This window comes from Phalacrocorax carbo, chromosome 5, assembly GCF_963921805.1.
Source record: "Phalacrocorax carbo chromosome 5, bPhaCar2.1, whole genome shotgun sequence".
Taxonomy (NCBI): domain Eukaryota; kingdom Metazoa; phylum Chordata; class Aves; order Suliformes; family Phalacrocoracidae; genus Phalacrocorax; species Phalacrocorax carbo.
Window position 1 is genome coordinate 45,968,315 of NC_087517.1, and position 19,331 is coordinate 45,987,645.

The 19,331-nt window shown below is 43.3% G+C and overlaps 1 protein-coding gene across 8 annotated transcripts in view; it reads right to left on the reverse strand.

Annotated features, from left to right (window-relative positions):
• The window catches only part of TSPAN18 (tetraspanin 18), a 160,426-nt gene that overhangs the window by 70,556 nt on the left and 70,539 nt on the right, over positions 1-19,331 (reverse strand). For 6 of the 8 annotated variants that reach the window (XM_064452284.1, XM_064452283.1, XM_064452281.1 and 3 more), the window contains one exon: positions 7,827-7,957. The exons of 1 other annotated variant lie outside the window; for it this stretch is intronic. The gene's annotated coding sequence lies outside the window, so the exon portion shown is untranslated. Of the gene's footprint in view, positions 1-5,962; positions 6,034-7,826; positions 7,958-19,331 lie in introns of all 8 variants that reach the window. One more of the 8 variants, XM_064452285.1, reaches the window with a different exon arrangement.

Sequence of the window (19,331 nt, forward strand, 5' to 3'; positions counted from 1 at the left end):
CACCTCCCCGAGCCACAACTGCCCCTCTTAATACAGTGGTCACGGTGTCACATGGTAGGGAATGAACATCCCATTGGCCAGTCGGGGTCAGCTGCCCCGGCTGTGGCCCCGCCCCTCCCAGCCTCCCGCCGATGCGGCAGAGTGCGGGAAGCTGGAAAGGTCCCCGACCCCCACAGTGAACAGAATTAACCCCTTCTCAGCCAAAACCAGCACAGTCCTAAACATCCGGATTCAGATTTACAATCACATCCAGCTATTTTGAAGTTTTCCAAATGAGTTCTTTCCAGTGACATCTTAAAAAAAAAAAAACAACCACCAAACAAGAAAAACCAAACAAAAAAACCATTTCATTAATACGTTTTAAAAGCCACCATCACTTATCCCCTTTTCCTGGGATGAAGACTTGTTGAATATACTCAACTTTATCCAGCGTGTGGTCATACTAAGTCACGAGGAGAATCAGAGCTTTGCTGTACTGATCTTCAGGTATTTTAAATGACCATAAATTGTATTCAATGTAAGTACTCCGAGCATACAGTCTTTATTCTGAACACCGGCTTTCAGCAGAAGGAGGTGGGGTAGCAGAATGCCAGCTCCTGGTTCTAATCAGTTCAGTGAGAGTTTGGCCTTCAGCTGCTACCAGATAACATACAAAATTGGGAGATGGAAAGGGAAGTGGAAAAGCAAAGGTAGTTCTGGCAAGTGATTCCACTTTCCAGTAACATGATCCATATACTAAGCTGACTCAACTATCAGGCTGATAACTTGTGATGAACTTACAGCTCCATTCTGAGAGCTGAACACTTAAGCATAGGAAAAAAAAGGACAAACTGATTCCTACCCTTTTTGTTGACTGAATACTTGTGGGAGAAAAATTAAAATTGAGGATATTATTTTTAGCCTCCTTGAAATGTGTTCTTGGAGGTGCTTTGCAGCTACAAATGTTATAAATGGTCCAGATTAGTTTGAGGAGTCAGTAACAAATTCTGCCTCAACATACATGTCACCTGTATTGCACTGGCTGTTTGTCTGTCTCTCTCTAGCATCAGCAAGGGCTACCCAGGTAGTAGGCAGGAATGCCCAAGCCTGATAACTGCTCCTGCCACAGAACATGGGGAAACCATCAGGTCAGGTAGCCTTAAACTCTAATAGCCTGTCATCAACAGTCACCAGGGAAAGGTGCCAGAAACAGTTTGAGATTGGCAATTACAGAACAGCCCGTTCCCAGGAAAAGCTTCCTCCCACCCTCCTGGGTTCAGGGGCTGGCTCGTGCCATGCAGCACAGAGGGACTGAGCCTGTTAAAGCTCCTATAGACTTTAAAATTTCAAGCCAATGCTACAGCCTGTCTGAAAACTAGCACCTGGTGAGTGTTGGGGGATTTGAAAATAAACCTTCCACAAATGATTAAAAAAGGAAGTTTATGTTGCTTAAACATACTTCTTTGGATTTTTTTATTTTTGCACATGCTGCTGGAGGGTTGATCCAGTCCTGCATGTGCTGTGCTCCACTTTTTCAGAAAAGTTACGGCTGCAGACAATCCCCTGTTCAGCTCAGCACCTCACTGTTGTGGCCATTGAAGCTAAAATACAGGCAGAGCACTGCCATTGTATCCCCTGCATGGCGTCTCTACCTCACAGCTCCTGCCACATGCTACCGAGAACAGCCCCGAATGACCAGTACAAGCATGTCTAAGGCCATTCAGTTCCTAGTTTCTTATCTACCAGTACTGTCAACAAATATAACGGCTGCCAAGGATGCAGCTGACATGCATCAGAAGCTTACCAGAGAATGAGTCTTTTTACAAAGGACAAATCAGCCATTAGATTATCTACCATTATCTTTACTGGGCACAAGCCTGGCCAGCAGCTGACCTACGCGTAGGCTTCTCTCACAAAAGAGCTCTCAAGATTTTGCACTAAATAGACTCAGCAACGCAAGCATGAAACCTCAGCTTTAAAACAGGTCAGGGCATTCAAGAGTAATAATAATCTTTTATGAATGGCTTTTCTTGGTTTGGGTTTTTTTTTATATAGGATGTATAGACTTTTTTTTGGTGGGCAGTTTTTCACATGAAGACAGAATGTTTCCAGATTACATCTTTCCTTTTTTTCTTCTCTTCCCCATTACTGTTTTGTCACAGAAAGGAAGAGCAACAGGGGGAAAAAAAAAGAAGATAAACCCTTCAGAATGAAAACTTTTTCATCTTCAGGTTTCTCTGAAAAGAAATGCACAATTTATGAGGCCAGTTTCTGCAAAAAATGAAATACTTCTATCACCTTTCTCTACAAAATAAAACTTTACAGCTCTATTACCATCTGTACATAGATGGGGAAGAACAGCAGACAGGAATCAAGCTACTTCCCACTGTCAGAGTGCAGGCTAGGCACAGAGACAGTAACTGAATGCAAAACTCCCCAAACCCACTTCACTACTTATAGGGTAATACTATCCTTATCACTGATTTTAATAGTTAGCACCTTTCAGTGATCCCAGCTCTTGCTCATAAGCCCAAGAAAAAAAGCTTCAAATACACATGCATATACCCCTCTTATGTATCTGCTTCCTGAGAAATCTTTACAGCAAGAGAATAATTCTAGCAGCTCTTAAACTAAGTCCCCAGCTTCACTCAGTATTTTTCAAAATTCACAAATCAAAAGCAAATGTACTTCTGTACGTCTCAAAATAAGTAATGCAAAGCCTTCACTGCTATTCTGAGTGACACCATCTCAACTGCTTCAGCACAGCAAAGAAAGGCAGCTTTGCTTTCCTGCCCTGTCACACTGGGTAAACCCCATTTTCCCTTGACAAAGCACTCTACCCGTGACATAGTCAGGCAAAAGAAGGCTTTAAATTACCACTGTGGCATTAGAACTAAGTGATAGGAACTGAGAGAGATATATTTCTAATGACAATTTATTTCTTCCTCCTTCATTATCATTCACATGTGTCACACAAGCTCCCAGCTCTGTAGGAAAACATGCACAACCAAAACTAGTCCCCCATGTGAAACATGGTTAACATCAGAAGCAGCAGTTCCAAGTCTCTGGGGCAATACCTCCCAGAAGGTCAATCCACCTCTGGCAGAATCAGATGCAGCGATGTTTAAGCCCTCTGGCGATTTGCGTCACCTCTAGACCATTACAACACAGAAGCAGCAAACATGTAGCACATTGTCAGCAGCTACTTACAGCCTGATGAATTAGCTTACAGCACCTTCAGCAGCAGAAATTAAGAGCTGAAGCCTCCTGCTACCCCAGCTGAGATCCCAACTGGCGCTCCTCAACTCCAGGAGCCTGCAGGTAGCTGCTGGGCACTGCTGAGCAGTGCTTGGAGTGAGACTGAAATGGTGCGAGCAGGCTCTGTCTGCCATCTGGATGCATCACTGACCTGACGCTCACCCTTTACGCTTGGCTTTCACTTACAAATGTGCATACAAATAACACTGAATCTTTGGCCATGACAGTTATTAGGATAGTTATAAATGTGAGCAGACTGTAACAAAAACACAAGGCCTGGGAGTTTGCAAAGAGCTTGAAACAATAGCTGCCAGGTGAGGACCGTCCCATTTATCTCCACAACGTTAATTCAGATGTCCAACAACTGGCGTGTACATGTCAAAAGTCGTTTGTCACTTCATTGGTAATTTGAGAACCAAGCACATGGGGCATCACATTGTTCCACACCACTTGTGGCGAGTGATATCTCCTCCTGATACCACAGCGGACAGCATTTCGGAGGCGCCAAATTATCTTTTATGAAGAAAAACCTATGTGAGGACATTCCCCTGCTATACTGGTTCAAACTCAATCATCTTAGTAAAGCCCAGGAGGCTTCCAGAACTGTATCTCTAGTATAAGCACATACAGGAAGATTCTCTTGGAGACTCATTTTGCAGAGATATGAGAGTAGCACAGCTTCTCCAAACAGTTTAACTCACAGTCTAAAGAAAAAACAAAGGAAAATAGAACTTCCTCAATACAATATCTGCTTCCTTTGGTTGATGCGGCCTCCATTTCCAGGCTTTTATGAAAAACACTAAACTCTTAGAAAGTCCTTACTCCATTTTCACAAAATTACAATATCTTTAAAAGTTGTCCGATTGCTCAACATTTTAAAAAGAAAAAGGTATATTGCCAATACATACATAGATAATAACAATAACAACAACAGAAAACAATTTTCTGAAAAAAAAAGGCATTAATAGAAAGTATTTTCCTTTTTTCCACTTCTGTAATCACACCTCAGCATAACACAGATTGAGTATTATGACATGATTGTGGTAAATGAACTGCAAAATTTGTTGCTGATATTTCTAAGAGGTTATTGTCTGCTTTGTTGAGCAGACTTTTGAAGGGAGAATCAACAGGTCATCACAGGGAGTCATAAGTGATGGCAACCACAGGGAGCACCACTAAAGACTGAATCCCAGTTACTGATACAAGAGGAAGAGTGTCCAACTGTTATGCACACAGGCACAAGCACGCACTCTTTTCCAAGAGCTGGCTGGGTTCCCAGCTCCCAGACCTCTGCTTTTCCCACTCTAGACTCTGAATCTACTTTCTGGAGTCAGGGGATTCAGCCTTATTTACGCTCATGTTGCTCCAGCTGTTCCTTTGCAAAAGTCGTTAAGTGGATTTGTTTGGAGTTCAGTCATTTCCAAAAAAGCTGGCAGTTTCTGTTCATCAACAAGTGATAGTTGCGCCAGGAAACAAAAACCAAACCTCAGGGGTGGTTTTAGTCCTTTTCCTGAGTCAGCACATGTTCTGATCCACCCCGCCACCTGTTGGAAGCACCTCAGCCTCTAAAATATTGCTGCACGCAGCTTTGCTTCCTGAGGGCTCAAATGTTTCAGCTGCCTTTGAGGATAATCAAACTATGGTTGTCCCCAGCAGTGGACTTGGTCATTGCACATTGCTGAGCAAGCCAGTGGCTCAGACTGGTGCACCCACTCACTCGTAACATCTGCAGGGATAAACAAAGCAGAAGCTGGGAGCAGGAGGTTCAGGTCTCTGCAGCCCCATGTCCTCATCTAACACAGTGTAATGAGGATCACTGCCATTTCATAAACCACGTTTTCAGGCAATATGGAGGAACAGAAGCCCCAGTTCAATAGCACTGTTTTTGTCCCAGCTCTCAATCACAAATCATAAAGTTCTGGTGAGATTTTTCACCCCTTAAAATTTCAAGCACTGAAATAGGGACAATCTGGTAGGGAACACCCTGGGACCAAAAAGCAGGATCCCTTTGTAGGAGTACAGGTGTGCTTGCATCAGGACTGGAAATATACACTGAATAAATGGTAGATTGTGACTGAACAGAGACAGAGAGGGGACACTCCATGCCTCTGTCCTGCTGCCTGAGCACCTACTTAAACAAGAAAAATCAAAAGGCGAGGAGGATTATTACTGAGTTCAGGATGCAGGAAAATGCACAGCAGCACCTTCTGCTCCTGGCAACTGTAAAAAATCAGTTTTTAGAAAGAATGTAGCATGATGCCATTTTCCTAATATGGCAGCTGGCATCCCATGTAGAGTCTCAAACAATAGCCAGCCTGGCAGGGGGTGGAGTAAGAAGACGACTTGGGGGAAAAAAAATTATATATATATATATCTATATTCCCTGCTGGCCCTCACCCTCCATTTCCTCTTGGATTTCTTTGAGACTGCACTGAAAGGGGTCAATAGCTCCCAGCTTGAGAAATGCAGCTTTTGAAAGGACTGTCACTAGCATCTGTATTTAGAGCATGCCTTTTACTTCACAGCCCCCCCAGATAATGAAGTGCTTTTAAAAAGCGAGCAGCAAGATAAACTTTCAGGAAAAAGAAACAGGAAAAAGTAGAGGAGAAATGGTACCTTTCTGCTTTGGTTTACTGACACTTTCACTGGAAAAGAAAACTTGACTGCAAAGCAGGGACAAGGAACGTAAACTGTGGATGATCTAAAGCACTACAGATCATTATACCTTGATTCAGTCACCACCTCCCCATCCTTTAAAGTATGAAGCACATGCACATGAAGCACCCAAGCGCCAAGCTGGAAAAGAATTTCAACCGATTAAAAACAACGGGCAAATTAGCACTGGACTCACTGAACACATCAACGCTTTGCAACCCAGCCTTCAGTGTTTAAGAAATTTTGATGCGACACAGGCAATCTAGTCAAATTTTAATAGGCTTAATTAACTTATCTTGATAACGAAACACTGGACCAGTGGCTAAGTTTATGTTTAGGCTTTCTATTTGAGAAAATGCCCCTGAACAGCTCTGGCACGTTAGAGCCAGGGATTTATTGAGATGGAGGAGGAACAGGATTGTAACCTTCTTTAGTACCACTGGACATGGCCATGTGGAAGGCTGGCATGTGCACAGTCTTTCAGGACCCCTGGCCCCACTTCACATTGCAGCCTCATTCAAACATCAAAGAGCAATTATATTGCAGTCGTTTTCTACATTATGATGTGTTTTTTAATTGACTTTGGAAGTGGATTAATCCAAGCATCCACACAAAGGATTTGTACAGATCAGCTGTTGCTGTAATTTCAAGGTGTAAACAGGTTGAAACTCTGTTGATGTGCTTTAGAAACTGAGTAACAGTTCCCTCTACTAAAACTTTTCTGAATTTAAGAAGCAACAGGTGAAATGTCACAGAAGGAAGCTCTACTTTGTGTTGAGTGGAGACAGTCTAAATGATTTTATATCATATATGTTATAAATGATTTTGCTATGATAGCTTTTGGAAAAGCTATAATTTTCCAGCTCCAATTTATTTGTCTTTATATTCATCTGGTTTTTTGACTGGAGCCTTTCAGTAACCATCAGAAGAATCCCACAATATTCATCTAAGACAGGCTCGAAACTCACAGATGGAAGGGCGCAGTGGTACCTCCAGCAGCACCACACACAGCAAAAAGCTATTTCATATAGTTCCTACCAAACTTTCTGAGAGAGAAGTACTGAGTAATGAGTACTGACAGATAAGCCACACTCATGCATAAGCACTTGCAGCTAATGTCTGGTTTAAACACAATAGAGCCCTAAGCCTTCATAACACAGCATAGGAAACAGAATCCTCCCATCGCCTACTACTAATTGCATCTACAGTGGTCAGGAGTTGAAAGAGAAATAAGCAGATTCATTCTATTAGACTGTGCAATAGTATCCCAAGGGGACAAGGGAAAATCCCATCATTTAAAACAGGACTGGTAGATGCTGCTGGGAACGATGTTACATACTAGCAGGGGATTAAGGGTTTGGACTAAAGGACCTCATTTTTTCTAGTTTCTAAATCTGGTTTCCATGAGTCATTGCAATCAGAACTGCAGGGCTTTTCTGTTTGGTTTTGGGTTTTTTGGTGGCTTCCCCCCCCGCCTTCCGACGACCTGAAACATCATGCCTGATTGAAAACTAAATTATTTAATTAACTTCTTTCTTAACCCATTCCCCCCAACATACGCTTCTTTATTCCTTTTCTTAAAAAGCTTTCTGTTTAAATTAAGGTAATTTTCAATATAAAATTATTTTAGAACAAGAAGTCTACCTCACCAGTACCACTGTTTTTTAGCATACTCCTCCCACACTTATAGCCTATATTTATCTCAACTATATGAGCAGTCTTGATCCTCTGAAAGTACATTTTTGCTGAAAAACATTCCCTGTGCTTTAAATACAATGTAAGATTTCACCCATACAGATAGGTGACAGATAGGTAGAGGTGACAAAGCCCTTCTTGGGCCAGATGAATGGAAAAAAATCTGCTTAGTCCACTGCAGCAAAGCTAGAGCCCAGCAGCAGCAAGAGCCTGAGCATTAGGAGTGCTATCTGCCTTACCTGTGTGCTGCTTTGAGGAGACAGGCCTTCAGAGAAATACTTGTTCTCCTCAAGAAGTCAGGTCGTACTAAACATGCATCAGTAAGGGTCCTTGTTTCAGGTCACTAGCACTGTGATCCAGGCTGGTTAACCTGTCAGAAACAGCAATGACAAATATGTAAGGCACATACCTGCATACTGGACCTGAGGAGAAGAGTGTGATCGTGCTTTATTCGTTTCTTTCCACTTAGGTAAAGATCAACTCTTCCCTGCACACCTGAAAAAGGTGAGGGGAAGCATCTGGCAGAGGCCCTGAACTTCTTGGCAAGGCCTGGACTGAAGGCAAAAATCCTCCTCACTTTCCAGTCCATTTAGACTGGCCAGAAAAGGGTTTTGACTGGAAGGCAGGAGGAGAATCAGGACTATTTCCAGAAGAATAAGAGAGGAGCCACAGAGTTGCTCTGCATCTTCCCCTCCAGCTCCCCTGTGCAGCAGGGGAGAGTCACCAGGGAAACAGAAGAGGACAAGAACACCAGGTAGACATGCTGTGAGTCCCTGGAAGGCAAGTCTCAGAACAGAGGATGGAGTAGTGTGTGAAAAAACAAAGGTAGTTAAATGCTTATGACATATACACACACCCCTTCCTGTATTATATGCAACAAATATGCACACACATGTTCACTTACTGGGTAGACATTTGAGTACAACTGTATGCTGAATGGAGGAAATGAGAAAAGACCAAGGATGAAAAAGAGGGCAAGGTGATGGAACCAAGAGGCAGGTAAGGGTGGGATGAAGACACCAACAGAGCCAGGAGAAGCAGGGATCAATGGGAGATGCTCAGGTGGTGAAAGCAAAAAGCAAGTGAAATAAGGTAAATCAGAGGCTGGAGAAGGGTAGGAAAGGCCAGTGGGAAAGGAGGAGGGGTCATGCCAGATCTCATTGGTTTTCTCCTTGCAGAAGTCAGCCAGACCTGGGGCACAGAGGTGGAGCCAGCACTTAACAGAGCAATTGCTCCATAATGGCTTCTCTCTGAAGAACAGCACCAAGTCTGGATCTCACTCTCCATGACAGCTCCAATTCAGATATGAAGCTGGAGGCACACAAATCCGTTTCATAGCATTACTTCTCTCCTCCCCAGTCTACCTTGCTGCTTTGCTTTCTTTTGAAACTCTTCCCTGTCTAGCCCCTCCAGCATCCCAAAGCCAATGCCAACTGTTCACATGCAGCATCAGGGAGCACCAGTGCTGGCCCTGCATCACAGTGCTTAGAGTAACTCCTCCAGGGTCAAAATGAAAAGCTGGGGTAGAAGGTCCTTTCACAGCAACTCCACCCAGCAGTCCTGTAAGGCACTGAGACAGGGCTGCAGCCAGACACCTCAAGCTCCTCTGTCTGTCATGCTCTCTGGAGAACACAGCCATACTGAGCTGAGCTAGCATTTATTTGTCAATCCAGTAGATTACAACACCACTAACAAGCCAGCTGGGAAGTGCTATTGTCACACCAGACCCCATGAAAGGAAATCCCTGCCAGGCACATGGGTATCAGCCCTCTGCCAGCATCCACCTGCTCCCCGCAACAGAACCGGTGTTTCACACTCCCCCAGGACAAGGGAGAGGGTTTGGTGGGACACAGGAGCACTGCACGCTGTGTCCAGTCTGAGACACCCTGCCAAGGAGCACTCTGCACCCTGGTCATTCATCTTGTGCACTAGAGGAGCAATGTGGTCTAGTGAGCCCACCAAACAGGTACTCAGGCAGATGTTCTCCTTGCCTGTGTCTCTAGCAGACTTGCACACTTTCAGCTGAGCTTCATCCTCCTGTGGGTGTTTGTTTACAAGCCCCTTCCCTGCTCTGCACAACCTGTCACTTCAAATACACACATACCAACTGGTTTCTTTAAAGCGGAAGGGCAAGTATTTGAGACGTGCAAGTGCTTGCATGTAGAAAATGCATATGTCCATATACTCCTGCACAGGACAAAGTGTCTGCTGCCTAATAGAAACCTACCCTGTTGAATGCAGTCCTAGTCCTTTCAGACATGCAGTATTGGATAGTAACCCCCAGCCTTTGGAGACAGCGAGGAAAAAAGTGGTTAATTTATTCAGGTTTGTAAAGTGTTCTGAAACCACAAGATGGAAAGTCTCATAGGCAGGTATACTGAGTCATCAAAAATTTGATTCAATGGCATTTTTAGTACCAACTTTCCCTTTCCATTATGGAAGAACAGTGCTGTCCATGTGGGCAAAACCCATTCATCCCCTATTACTATTCCAGCTGATGTCCCACTGTGATCAGAAGCAGAGAGCTTAGGGTCTCTAATTAGGGTTACTAATACTGTATTTTGTCTTTTGTGCATGCTTGCTCAGATGAGAGATTTCAATCATCTCTATTCAAGGAACATTAAGAAACAGAAGGTATCTCCGGTCATCTAAATCTTCCTCTCCAGTGGAGGATCATGCTCTCCCCTTTCCCTCTACTTTGTTTATATCTAATCCAATTGAGAGTGTCTCAAGCAGTAGGAATATTCTCCTGTTTTTTGGCAGACCTCAGAAAAGCCTAACAGTGAGCTGTCTTCAAGAATTCTTGCCTGCATAAACAGTCCGATTTTTTATTTTAGTTAATGTGGTTCCTTTGTATCTGACTAGACCATAGGCAGCAGCATGTGTGAAACCTGAATAAGGACAGTAAAAACCAGTGACCTTCTCTGTGGTCGATGCAGAGGAACAGAGGAGGACAGCAACACCAAGGGATCCAACTGTCCTTTAGTCCTGGAGGCAAATTTTCAAACTATGGGTCTTCTGGGTGTAGTACATTTGTAATACAAAAATAAAAATAAGCTAAAGCTTAACATGGAATTTTTCCTGGTTAGTTGCCCTGGCCTTCCATTCTCTCTAATCACTGCTGTCTGCTATCAGAGACAAGACCCTGGATTAGACAAGATCTGACCGAGCCTAGCAGCTCTCAGTGTCCCTTCCACAACACTGCACTAAGGTACACTCTTGGGGCTTTAGACTCTGTGGCTCCCAAGTTTGGTTTAATGATTTAAGGGGTATACAACAGAATCTGCTGAAATTAAGCTTTTTTTAAATTATTATTTTTATTTCAAATCCAGCCTTCACCACAGCTTCCTCCCCACTTCAGTGTTTGTTCGCTTTGGCCCCCAATGGTGCTATATTTTGCAAATGACTTTTTTTCATCTTTGTATACTTCTACAGTTATACACATGCTTGTGCAAAGCCACTTAATCAAGCACAAGGAACAAGAGTTTGAACTGACACAGAGATTGGGAGAAACACTAAGTGTTCACATTTAACATTTTATACATCACAAGTAACACCAAAACGTATGTAAAACAAGCCAATTCCTCATTATATTTTACACTTACCACAACAGAAACCTTTGTGCATTAAATACAACTGAAAGGGAGCTGTGGGGTTGGCATTAGCTTGACAGATGCTGAGATAAGCTGCACTAGAACAGAGTATCTCAGCCTGAAACAGTGCATGTTAAAAAGGCATCTGCTTATTGTTTGATATGTGCATTTATTTACATAGACGGCTTGCTGACATGCTGAAAGGTTGGGGAGGGTGGTGTAGGCTGGCATTTTTAGCTCCCACCAGGCATTCAGCATGCAGTTTGTTATCCTTTGGTCACATCACAAGCTTCCATTTTATTGCTGAGTGGCGGCAAAAGCGGGGAAAGGGGAAGGGAAGCAGGCACCCCCCACCCCGCTGCATAGACCTGGCTCATCCCCAGGACCCTGCCCTCAGCACACAAGGCAGAGCTTTCAAGTTCAGCCTCCACAGGCACGCAGCCCCTAGGGCTCACCCTTCAACTTCTGGGGCCTCTGTGCCTTTGATTCAGACATGAGAGTCCCTCAAAAACAAGTCAAGCACAGCTTCTTGTGCATAAGAAAAGATCATCTTCAACTAGAATGAGAATTAATTAAGTGGGTAAAATCCTACAGGTTGGAACAGCAGCTAAGGAATTATCTTTCTATCTGGTTGGTAATGAGGACTAAAAACCTCACACAGACATTAACAGCTTCATATGGGCTCTTTGGCATTCCATATCAGATGCAAAGCTTGGCATTCCCAGGAGCAGCAGATGCAGCTCCAGTCACAGACCAGACCCTGGGTAAACCACAGTTTGCCCTGCTGAAACCACTATCACCATGATGCCTGGAAATGAAAGGTACATACCTATCTAACAGAATAACTTTTTTCCCACAGAAATTACGCCCAGGGAGACTGTAGGTCACAATGTCCCATGCCCCAGGTTTATCTGACACACCTCCGAAACCTGCGTTTAGACATACATGTGTGTGTGAGAGAGATTTATTCAACATGCTGGGGGGAGCATGAACAGCCAGCATACGTCTAGGGATACATCAAATGACACAATCAGACACTGACCAAATCCCCCTCCTTTACCCTATTGACTTCCCCACCACCACTCACAAGTACTAATCAGTTCTAACAAAATAATGCAGATTATTTCCTATGCCTTGCAATGGCAAGACTACCTGATTTGGGGTCAATGACAAGAAGGCAAGCAGCGATGCATTTGTGGAACCACTGCAACAGGGATTGCTACCATGAAGAAGCCATGGAGCCCATGGAACCTCACATTGTACTGTACTAAAGGCTACACTTCAGAAATGCATTAATTTACCTGGCTACTGAGGGAGGGAGGGAGGGAGGGAAGGAGGGAGGGAGAGACAGACAGGCAGAGAGAGGCAGACAGAGAGACAGACTGACATACTGGCCACCTCCCCAAAAACACACCTTCAGACATCTTCCTGCCTCTTTGTTACAATTCGTATCACAAGAGTCCCATGAGGCCCCGCAGATCCAAGCTTTTTGCTGGGCACAGCATTAAAGACACCACTGCCCAAACAGACAAAAAGCAGGAAAAATTGAAATACTAATATTTCCCTTGTTACAGATGGGAAGTAGAAATCCAAAGAGATACTGGTGGTAAAATCAGACAGGAAGCCAGTGACAGAACTGGGAAGGGAACATCTTCAGTCTCAAGCCTATTCCTTCATACTGAGAGATCAGTTTCTTCCTTTCTCATTCTCCCGTCTTTCCCTGAAAACTGTTTCTTTTACAGCTTGTAAAGTTCATCCTTAAAAGCAAATCCCACAGCCTACTGATGTGCTTCTCATTTTCAGGGGGAGAAGCTTAGGGATTCTGATGTAAAGGAGCACAAGCAATTCTCAGCTGGCACCCAAAAACTGCCCCAGAGAGGCCAATTTCCCCCCTTTAAATGAACAGCAAATGCTGGTATGTGCTGTTCCGTACAGGTTTTTAATATACCTAATCACAGGGCCTTCACCTGACCAACTCAGTTAGAACCATACTGGTGCATGTACTTCTGAAGCAGATATTTCATATATAACCTGTGTTACCAATCAACACAGATTATATCCCTACTAGATGAGAAGATTATTTTGCAATTACCTTGAAATGAAAGATACTTCTTGCAAAGGTTTCACTAATTGCCCAGGCTTACCAAAGGCTAAGGATAACGGAGTATCTTCCCACTATCTCAGCCTCTCATCAAACCAAATGGCCTCCATGCCCTAAACCTATTGGAAAAAAGAAACCAATGGCACTTCCAGAGCAACACTATTAAATGACCTACTGCGAGGAAGCAGGTTGCATTATCAATAGCAATTTGCAATCATTTTATGTCATCTTTTAAGGAGTACCACTACTTCCTCAGTTTATCTGGGGTTTGAAATTTCTGTAGTGCGTAAGTAACAAGAGTTTAAGCTATTCTTTCTTGTTTGACTTAGAAAAAAAATTTTTTTATCAGCTTGAACTGTCAATTTAAGTTTGCTATAGCTGCTCTCTCCCCTTCCCTTGAATAAAGGGCTGGATGATCCCTGGGATACTCTGGCACAGCACCTGGGTTTTCACGGTCAAGCTGTCACTCTATTACCTCTGACAATTTGGCTGGTTTGTACCATTCTTTTCTAAGGCTCTCATCTACCTCTTGTATCTCTTTCCTCAGATTCACCTGAGCAGACACATTGATGGCTTTGGGCAGGATGTTCCCAGAATTACAGAAGGATCCAAGAGTGGAGAAAAAACAGCCATTCAAGGCAGCACACACTGTACGTGCAACAAGGGTGTGTGTCTGTAACTAGCAACTCAAACTTCTGCTGATAGTGGGTTTAGTTCGGTAAGGCTTTGATTCCCACCTAGGGAATTCAGTGTCATTTGCTTCCTCCATGAGAGTGCCACGGGTTTCCTCATGCAGCTTGTGTGATTCTGGTCCTTCACTGATCCCCAGTGAAAAAGCTAATATAGAATGGAGCACTTCATGGCGTTTGTATAGCTCCTCAATTCTCTTTTGGAATGCATCATTAGTTCTGCATAGCTGATATCTCCGCTTTATCTTCTTCTGATCCCCTTTCATTAAACAAACTCCAGATTTCCCCCTCCCCCAAAAAATGCCTCTTAAGACCTGATTGTTTTTCTTGAAAGACACAATAATTTTAAAGGACTTAGCAGTAGGATTTTGAGAGGAAAAAGCAAACAAAAGCCAATAATCAAATGGTAAAGGCCAAGTAGAAAGCCATAGCCAGTTATGGAAAAGGATATGCAGTCCTGTTCCATTATCCTCTTGAAATGAAGAGCAAAAGCTTGTGAAATTCCATTCCAGCACCTGCAACTCCACCTAAACCCTCCTGACTACAGTAACAGAGCTATTACATACCACACATCTTGGCATTTTCATCATGTTCCAAACATCTAGCACATGGCTCAAAGGTTCCAGCCCTTCAGATTAATGAATCTTGTGATCAGCACATGAAATCAGATTGCTGAGCGCTAAGAGAAAAGGAAGATGATTTTCCAAGACAGAGAGGAAACCACCCTTTACCCTCGTATCCTTCTTTATTTTCCCCACCGAGCTGCTCAGATCTCATTGCCCACATGCTGCATCACCCTAATCTCTGTCACTCAGCAGTCCAACCTTCTGCTGTTCTTAACTGCCTTCTTCACAGAATTTGAGGTGGCTCCAGCTGTGCATAGGTACAAATAAATCACAATAAAGATTTTATTTTTGCAAATTACTGAACTTAACCTCTGACTAAAGGCTACCGTAGAAGGATACAGTGCCAATACAACTCCTGTCCAAGTCAGTCAAATTAGAGCAGCTCTAAAGATATCAGTGAGAAGACTTTATTGCATGAGGAGTGTGCAAGCCAGCAAAAACACGTACCACACATGGAAGTTCAGTTTAACTGACTTGGTTGGAAATCATATTGTCATTGTGCAGTAGGGCTGTTCATGGGAGGAAACTGGAGTAAAGGAAGAGATGAGCACTACAAAAATAGCTACTAGATTTTCAAGTACCAAGAATCAGATGCCAGAATGTAAATACTGTTAGCAACATAAATCTTAAAGGCCTCAAAAGGGTTTACTCTGTCTGCACAACAGAAAGGCACCTATTTATCCCAGAAAGCCAGTAACTGGGGTGAAGAACACACAGAGTCAGCCAAACAAACAGCAACAGAGGATAAAGAGCTCCAAGTTAGTACCAGGCAAAAGGATACATCCATTCTTTTCTTCTTCTTCCAGAAAATAAAAATAGAAAATAGTGATATTTTAAGGAGCTATGTTTTTCTTTTTACCTTCTACTTCCTATATGTTCAAAAAAGAAAAAAGAAAAATAAAAGAACTTCTCATCACCAATCCTTCAACCCTTCAGGAAAGGGCAAATCTAACAGACAGTTTTCAGGAATGCAACGTAAAAATGGTTGAAACTTTTCAATGGTCCAAAAGAAACATGACTACCAGTAAATGTATTAGCAATTCCAGCACATGGTAGAAATATAGAGATGAGGTAATTTTTCCCTTAGCTAAGGCTCACTTGTACAAGCACCTTAAAGCCATTTTGTTCTGCATGGCATTCAGCAAAATTACAGTACATAAGAATGGACTGACCAGGGAGAAGGCGGCTATTTATTTCTTGCTGGTATTTTCTCATCATGGTGCTTTTGAGGACTCATAGCAGCTTTCATTACTAGGGCACGTCCCCTATTTGCAAATGTTTTTCATCAGCTTCTTTTCCCACAATCCACCCCACTGGTTTTCTCTTCTGCCCTCTCATTCAACAGCTTTAAACAACTGGTAATCGAAAGCAAGGTAGCCTAATGGAAGTCACAAGCATGGAGCAGGTCAGGCAGTTTAGCTCAAGGACTATTGTTGTTATTACAGGGCACACGCAGAACAAAATGTTCTGCAGGTTCTGCAACAATTCTGAATGAACACCGTTCCCAAAGGATCTCCCAGAACCAGATAAATGGGACACCTGCCCTCTGAAAGCCACAGAGCTCTTTGGCTCCCTGTCACGGTGTGTCAGCAAAGGAACATGACTTCTTCACTTTCTCATAAAGTTATTAAAACATGAGACAATGTTTTCTGTTGTAGAAACACTGTATTGTCAGAGAATACCCTTTTGGATGACTGTGTTAAGCAGTTAGTGAAGGAGCACTTCCAAGCCTGCTGAACACAAGAGGGTCGGCCAAGGGAAACAACAATTCCATTGAAACTGAGGGCAAAACTTTGTGTCTGCAACAGGACAAAAACCATATCCCAAACAGATGGATGGGGAAAAGCTTCACTGTGAAGGACAAAGTTTTCAGTAGTGGTCAGTGGTTTGGGGATGCATCTATACAAATGTCTCAAGCTGGTATCCAAGACTCCTCAGACAATAAATGTTTGGTGCCATTTCTGAAAACGTGGCCCTTAAAAGTGTGTCAAATGGAGCAAAAAAACCCTGACTCATTCCCAAAACTTTTAGATGTCACTGAAATGAATAGTGGGACTTCTTGCCTTGCTCATTTACCCCACAATTTAAAACATTTCCAAAATAATGCACATGCTGATGTTACTATGTGGCTTTTGGAGCCTGGTCATATAATAGCCTGTGGAAGTCCAAATGCAACTTTTTATCACCCTGAGCAATAGAGGGGGCTTCTGACTCTCAAGTTTCCTCCTGACAATGGGATCACAAATAGTCTCTGCCATCACAGGGCTCTTCCTTCCAACCAAGACTGTGCATTCTGCTTTACTATTACAAAGCTGCCTGCAAAGGTATGTCTTGAAAATGAACATGACCTTACCTTTTGCCTGAACTTCTCCCATGGTTTTTTTTTTTTGTTTCAGCTTCAATTTTTTTCAGCATTTCAATAAATGGTACATCTGCACTTCATTTTGCACCAGACTAGAAACAGTGACATTGAGAGACAGGGAAAAAGACCAACACTATCTGTAAAAAGTTTGACTAAGACAGGGTGTGAACTAAAATCAACCTATTGACCTTAAAATCAACCACACAAGTTTTTAGTAGCACTTATCTTTTGACTGCACCATTCCACAAGAGTCTAGAGCAGGCAGCATCCCAGTTAATTAATGCAGGGTCTGCAATCAGAAAACCATGACAAGGAAACTATGAACTGCACAAAAACTCTCTGTGGCATTGTTTTGGACTCTTGAGCATACAAGCACACAAAAAGGCTCCCAGCACAGTTACAGTGTAGCCACTAAGAGAGCATTACCTGCTGTGGCAGGATGGATGGAGTTAGGTATTTAAAGGCCCTCAGAAAGCAGCTCCCAGCTGCAATAAGCTGACGAGAGCTCCTCCAAGGGGAAACCTTTGTTCCCTTTGACTCACCTGGTGAAAGCTGCTGCTTATAATTCACAATTACTTAAGTTGGCTCTAATGTCTCACTACCAGTTGGCAAGATACAGCAGTTTGCAGACAGCTCAAGCTAAGGCCATGAATTACTAACTTCCACCAGCTGATAAATATTTTCTGGCACACGGGAAGTGAGCCCAACAACTGGGAGAAAGGATGAAGCCTTAGGAGGCTGAAAAACCTTGCCCTTTTGCACTGATGGTACAAGCAAACAGTACTGATTGGTTTCAGTCTTTGAGAGGTTTCTCAACACTTAACAGCTCCAGTCCATCCAGACAAAGCATCAGACTCCTCTTCCAAGGCACAAGCAAGTAAGCCTCAATACTATAATGAAAGAAATATGTAGCATGCATATCCCTCACTTAAGTACACCTCAGAGCGAGTTTACCAGAGCTTGAAAGATAGGTATTGCTAAAGCATTCAGCCGACCCTATGTCCTAGCTACAACATAAACCAGCTGCATTTAAATGAAGGGCAGGTGAGAAGGATAACTAAGGTTCACACACCAGCTGCCATCCCAGATGAAAGTGGTCAAAGCAAAGTTCAAAGGAGACACAAGTGGTCAAAAGAAACACAAGCGCCTCCTTCCCCCTTGGACCTAGTCTCATAAGCAAAACAGGTGGAGGAAGCATTTGGCTCACCATGAGCTTTTCTTCCTCAGCACCTCCTTTGAACAGCCACCACACTGCCCTGCTCTTACCCAGCGCCAGCTGAGTCAGGGATTTCCTTCAACTGTCCTGCCACCACAGCTCACACTCAGCAAACAGATTCCTACACCAGTGTGCTGGTTTTGGCTGAGAGAGGGTTAAGTCTCTTCACTTTGGTGATCGGGTGCCTTTCCAGCTTCCAGCAACATAAACTTCCTTTTTTAATCATTTGTGGAAGGTTTATTTTCAAATCCCCCAACACTCACCAGGTGCTAGTTTTCAGACAGGCTGTAGCATTGGCTTGAAATTTTAAAGTCTATAGGAGCTTTAACAGGCTCAGTCCCTCTGTGCTGCATGGCACGAGCCAGCCCCTGAACCCAGGAGGGTGGGAGGAAGCTTTTCCTGGGAACGGGCTGTTCTGTAATTGCCAATCTCAAACTGTTTCTGGCACCTTTCCCTGGTGACTGTTGATGACAGGCTATTAGAGTTTAAGGCTACCTGACCTGATGGTTTCCCCATGTTCTGTGGCAGGAGCAGTTATCAGGCTTGGGCATTCCTGCCTACTACCTGGGTAGCCCTTGCTGATGCTAGAGAGAGACAGACAAACAGCCAGTGCAATACAGGTGACATGTATGTTGAGGCAGAATTTGTTACTGACTCCTCAAACTAATCTGGACCATTTATAACATTTGTAGCTGCAAAGCACCTCCAAGAACACATTTCAAGGAGGCTAAAAATAATATCCTCAATTTTAATTTTTCTCCCACAAGTATTCAGTCAACAAAAAGGGTAGGAATCAGTTTGTCCTTTTTTTTCCTATGCTTAAGTGTTCAGCTCTCAGAATGGAGCTGTAAGTTCATCACAAGTTATCAGCCTGATAGTTGAGTCAGCTTAGTATATGGATCATGTTACTGGAAAGTGGAATCACTTGCCAGAACTACCTTTGCTTTTCCACTTCCCTTTCCATCTCCCAATTTTGTATGTTATCTGGTAGCAGCTGAAGGCCAAACTCTCACTGAACTGATTAGAACCAGGAGCTGGCATTCTGCTACCCCACCTCCTTCTGCTGAAAGCCGGTGTTCAGAATAAAGACTGTATGCTCGGAGTACTTACATTGAATACAATTTATGGTCATTTAAAATACCTGAAGATCAGTACAG